The sequence below is a fragment of the Salvelinus sp. IW2-2015 genome, unplaced genomic scaffold, assembly GCF_002910315.2.
Source record: "Salvelinus sp. IW2-2015 unplaced genomic scaffold, ASM291031v2 Un_scaffold16694, whole genome shotgun sequence".
NCBI lineage: Eukaryota > Metazoa > Chordata > Actinopteri > Salmoniformes > Salmonidae > Salvelinus > Salvelinus sp. IW2-2015.
In genome coordinates, this window is record NW_019957712.1 from 78630 (window position 1) to 84756 (window position 6127).

Below are 6127 nucleotides of genomic sequence, written 5' to 3' on the forward strand. Positions count from 1 at the left end.
CTGCCGGTACAGTCATTATATTTGTAGACCCTAACCAGTCGTCTGATCTCAGTACATCATTATATTGTTAGACCTAACCAGTCGTCTGACTGCCAGTACATCATTTATTGTAAAGACCTAACCATGCAGTCTTGATACAGTCATCATAATTGTAAGACCTAACCAGTCAGTCTGTTATACCTACCAGTACAGTCATTAATTGTAGCCCTAACTAGTCAGTCGATCTGCCAGTACCTCATTATATTGTAGACTATACCAGTCAGTCTGTTTGCAGTACACTCATTATATTTGTGCTAACCAGTCAGTCTGTTAGATTTTCTGCCAGTACATCATTATATTGTAGACCTAACCAGTCAGTCTGATCTGCCAGAACTCATTATATGTAGACCTACCAGTCAGTTTTCTGATGTCCAGTACATCATTATATTGTAGACTAACCAGTCAGTCTGTCTGATCTACCAGTATCATCATTCTATTGTAGACCTAACCAGTCAGTCTGATCTGCCCAGTACATCATTATATTGTAGACCTAACGCAGTTCAGTCTGTCTGCAATCTACCAGTACATCATTGTATGTAGACCTAACCAAGTCAGTCTGTTAGATTACCAGTAACATCATTAATTGTAGACCTAACCAGTCACTCTGATCTGCCAGTACATCATTATATTGTAGACCCTAACCAGTCATCTGATCTGCAGTAATCATTATAATTGTAGACCTAACCAGTCAGTCTGATCTGCAGGTAACTCATTATATTGTAGCTAACCATTCAGTCTGATCTGCCGTATCATTATATTGTAGACCTAAAGTCAGTTGATGCAGTACATCATTATATTGTGACCTAACCAGTCAGTCGATCTGCCAGGACATCATTATATTGTAGACCAACCAGTCAGTCTGATCTGCCAAGTACATCATTACTATTGTAGACCTAACATCAGTCTGAACTGCCAGGACATCATTAATATTGTAGACCTACACAGTCAGCGAATCTGCCATACAGTCAATTATACTTGTAGCCCTTAACCAGTCGTCTGATCTACCAGTACATCATTAATATGTAGACCTAACCAGTCAGTCTGATCTACCAGTACATCATTATATTGTAGACCTATTACCAGTCCGCTGAATCGCCAGTACATCATTTATATTGTAGAGCCTAACCAGTCAGTCTGATCTGCCAGTAATCATTATATGTAGACTAACCCGTCAGTCTGATCTGCCAGGACATTATTATATTGTAGACTAACATTCAGTCTCTCTGCCAGGACATCATTATATGTAGACCTAACCAGTCAGTCTGATCTGGCAGTACATCCATTATATGTAAGACCTACCCAGTCAAGTCTGATCACAGTACATCATTATGTAGACCTCCCGTCGTCTGTTCTGCAGTACATCATTATATTGTAGAGCCTAACCAGTCCATCTATTGCCAGTCACGTCATTATATGTGAACCTAACAGTCAGTCTGATCTGCAGTACATCATTATATTGTAGACCTAACCAGTCTGTTAGAGTCTGCAGTACATCATTAATTGTAGCCCTAACCAGTCAGTCCTGTTTAGATTCTAGCCATACATCATTATATTGTAGACCTAACCGAGAGTTGTGGGAGAACATGGTATAGGTGATATTACATCTCAAGTTTAATCCTAGAAGGTCCTAAAAATATGCTAGGATTAATTTACAAATAGATTTTTAATTTAGAGATGCATTTTAATCTGAAGAGTCGGGTGACAGAGCAACGTTTAGTTTCCTATTGCCGTTGTTGCAATCAACTCCTAGTTCCAACTTCAGGATTATTTTAAAACCATATTTCACTTTATCTGTGTTGCCACGGTGGTCACGTTCTGATACCTTAGTTTCCTTGTTATGTCTTTATTGTTAGTTGGTCGGGTGGAGTGGGGAGGGCAATTCTATGTTGTTTCCTATGTTTTGGTTTCTGTTTGTTAATACTTTATGTGTTTGGCCTAGTATGGTTCACAATCAGAGGCAGGTGTCAGTCGTTGTCTCTGATTGGGGCCATATTAGGTAGCTGTTTTCTATTGTGTTTGGGTTGGATGATTGTTTCTTGTACTGTGTTTTGCCCCATACGGGACTGTTTCGGTTTGTTGTGTTGTCCTTGTTAGTGTTCTGTTGATTTATTAAATATCTCATTATGGACCTTACCGCTCTGCACATTGGTCCGATCCTTGCTACGTCTCTTCAGACGACGAGGAAATTGTTACACATGGTCCTGATGGAAGACAGTGTGAAGTGTGAACAGGTGATTCAACTAAAGGAACTGGCCGCAGGTCTACTGCATTCAAAACCCCTTTGGGAAGTAGAACAGGTGAATTCAACTAACGGAAATGGCGCAGGTCTTCTGCATTCAAAACCCTTTGGGAAGTAGACAGTGATTCAACTAAAGGAAATGGCTGCCAGGTCTACTGCATTCAAAACCCTTTGAAGTAGAACAGGTGATTCAACTAAAGGAAATGGCTGCAAGGTCTACTGCATTCAAACCCCTTTGGGAAGTAGACCCAGGTATTCAACTAAAGAAATGGCTGCAGGTCTACTGCATTCAAACCCCTTTGGGAAGTAGAACAGGTGATCTCAACTAAAGAAATGGCCGCAGGTCTACTTGCATTCCAACCTTTGGGAATAGAAAGGTGATTCAACTAAAGGAATGGCTGCAGGTCTACTGCTTACCCTTTGGGAAAGTAGAACAGGTGATTCAACTAAAGGAAATGGCCGCAGGTCTACTGCATTCAAAACCCCTTTGGGAAGTAGAACAGAGATTCAACTAACGGAATATGGCTGCAGGTCTTACTGGCATTCAAACCCCTTTGGGAAGTAATACAGGTGATTCAACTAAAGGAAAGGCTTGCAGGTCCTACTGCGTTCAAAACCCTTTGGAAGTAGACACAGGTGATTCAACTAAAGGAAATGCTGCAGATCTTCCTGCATTAAAAACCCCTTTGGAAGTAGAACAGGTGAAAATAGAGCATTCAGCCTCAGCGGAATGTCTCTAAAACATCTGGACCCCAGAACTGGGTCACGATCTATGATCCTGTGGCCAGTCATCACTGGTCTACGCTGCAGCCCTTGCCAAAGGTCTGGCTGCTCTTTGAGCTGAACCCCACCCCCCAAAACAAAAGGTTCTGCTTCAACTGAACTGTTTACCACCAGAACAACTGAACTGTGGGCTGTGCCATGGAACCACTGAAACTGTTTACCACCCAGACCCAATGACATTGGGCTGTGAGTGGAAGACCACTGAACTGTTTACCACCAGAACGCAAATGAACTATTGGGCTGTGACAGGAGACCACTGAACTGTACCACCAGAACCAAATGAACTATTGGCTGTGACGTGGAGACACTGAACTGTTTACACCAGAACCAAATGAAGCTATTGGCTGTGACTGGAGACCACTGAACTGTTTACCACCCAGAACAAATGAAACTATTGGCTTCACGTGGAGACCAACTGAGCTGTTTAACACCCCGAACCAAATGAACTATTGGGCTTGACGTGAGACCACTGAACTGTGGAAACGGTTTATTTACATAGTAGCGACAGATCATTATGGCAAAGTGCCTCATTCTCTTTCAACAACCCTGTTTTATCGCAGCATGCAGACTGAATACAAAAAGTGCACACAGTCTGCATGATCGCTCTGTATCCCAAATGGCACCCCGTTCATAAGGCTCTGTCAAAACGTAGGCAATATATAGGGAATAGGGTCACTGTTTAAAATGAATGAGCTGCCAGCAGCTTAAAGGATGAAACCTGACACGGCTGGACTTTGAACATGTGGTTGGTGAGGGGTATTGAGGTGTACTGAAACATGAATCATGAAACATGCATGGTGTTTGGTAACACCACATATCAAGAGTTTCTGAAACCACCTTGCCCGAGACTGGAGGAGTTCTGAAACAATTCATCTGAGAGGTTCTGAAACATTCACCCTGAGGGTTCTGAAACATTCATCCTGAGGGGTTCTGCACATTTCATCCTGAGGGGTTCTGAAACATTCATCCTGTCATCCTGAGGGGTCTGAAACATTCATCCTGAGGGGTTCTGAAACATTCATCCTGAGGGGTTCTGAAACATTCATCCTGAGGGGTTTCTGAAACATTCATCCTGAGGGTTCTGAAACTTCCATCCTGAGGTTCTGAACTTCATCCTGAGGGGTTCTTGAAACATTCCACCTGCGGGTTCTGAAACATTCATCCTGAGGGGTTCTGCAACATGCAATCCTGAGGGGTTCTGAAAACATGCCATGGTTTGTTTGTACCACCACATAATCAAAATTCTGCACACCTTGCAGAGACTGGGACATTAAAAACCCGACTGCCTAAAACACTAATCCTTTGCAAAAGGCCTATGTGGCATCGATGATGAATCAGACAACAATTTATTCTATGTCAACAATGACTACAAAGTGTAAATAGGATTATTTGGGTCCTAAAGTCTGTCTTGTCTAAATAAAGTTATGGTGCTTTCACGACAACTGGAACACTTTAACAAACGAGGTCAAATCATGACATTCAGTGATTCTTCAGGTCGAAAGTCAGACTCTAGAAAGATGCCAGAGTGTTCCGACTCGGGAATCGCGAGTTGATGACCGTTCAAACATAATCCCAGGTCCGAGCTCCAGAAAAATCCCTGAAGAAGCTCCCAGAAAATACAGAGCCCTGAAGGCAAGCTTCCCAGAAAAACCAGAGCCTGAAGCAACTCCCAGAAAATACCAGAGCCCTGAAGCAAGCTCCCAGAAAATACCAGAGCCCTGAAGCAAGCTCCCAGAAAATACCAGAGCCCTGAAGCAAGCTCCCAGAACATTGTAAAGGAAATGGCGCTCCACCAAACTGGAAGTCTTCCGTCTAGCTTGGTACCGTAAAATATCGAAGAGCCCTCACTGCTGCTCGATCAGCCTTATTTTCCAACCTAATTGAATAGAATAAAAAACAATCCAAAATATATTTTTGATATGGTCGCAAAGCAAACTTAAAAGCAGCATTCCTCAAGTGAGGATGGCCTTCACTTCTTYGACGAAAAGATCATGATCATTAGAAAGCAAATGACGGACTCTTTGAATCTGTATTTCTCCAAAACTCAGTTGTCCTGAGTCTGCACAGCATTGGCCAGGACTTAGGATCAATGGAGACACACCAGTTTTTTAACCATGATTCTCTCGATACATTCACGAAAGTAGTCATGGCCTCTACACCTTCCAGCTACCTACTGGACCCTATTCCAACTCAACTACTGGAAAGAGCTACTTCCTGTGCTTGGCCCTCCTATGTTGAACATAATAAATGGCTCCCTATCTTCCGGATCTGTACCAAACTCACTAAAAGTGGAAGTAATAAAGACTCTCATGAAATAGCCAAACCTTGACCAGAAAAATTTAAAAAACGATTGGCCTATAGCGAAGAAAATACAATTACTGAGCGATAATGTGAACACCCATTCTTCCATTGTCCAATGGATTGATGATCCTATTATGAGCAACAAAACCTCCTCGTTTAGTCCACAAAGGGTGTCAGTAGAGGAGGTGTTAAACCTATTGAAGTCATTACCCAATGGTAAATCTACAGGTTACGATCTTATGGACAATGTTTTACTTCGCTATGCTGCTCCCCAGATTGCAGCTCCACTGAAATACATATTTATTTGGTCACTGGAAAAGGGGATGTTTGCAAATGTATGGAAGCATGCGAAACTGTGTCCTATTCCGAAAGACAGCAAAGAACCCATTACTCCTGCCAATAGTCGACCAATTAGTCTACTCCCTACACTCAGTAGGATATTGGAGGGTATTGTGAGTAGACAAATATGGGAGTACATGGAAATAGAATGATCTGATTACAGCCAATCAGCATGCTCATCGCAAAAAACATTCCACTACCACAGCATTGGTTGACATGACTGACCAGCGGCTCAATGCTATGGATAATGGCAGGTTTGTAGGTGTACTATTTTTTGATTTTAGTGCAGCATTTGATGTAGTGGATCATGAAATAATTTTGACAAAATGTAATGCATTATGATTTCAAGGAGGTAGCCATGAATTGGGTACAGTCATATCTAACTGACAGGAAACAATCCACCTATATCAATGGGGTATTTTTCCC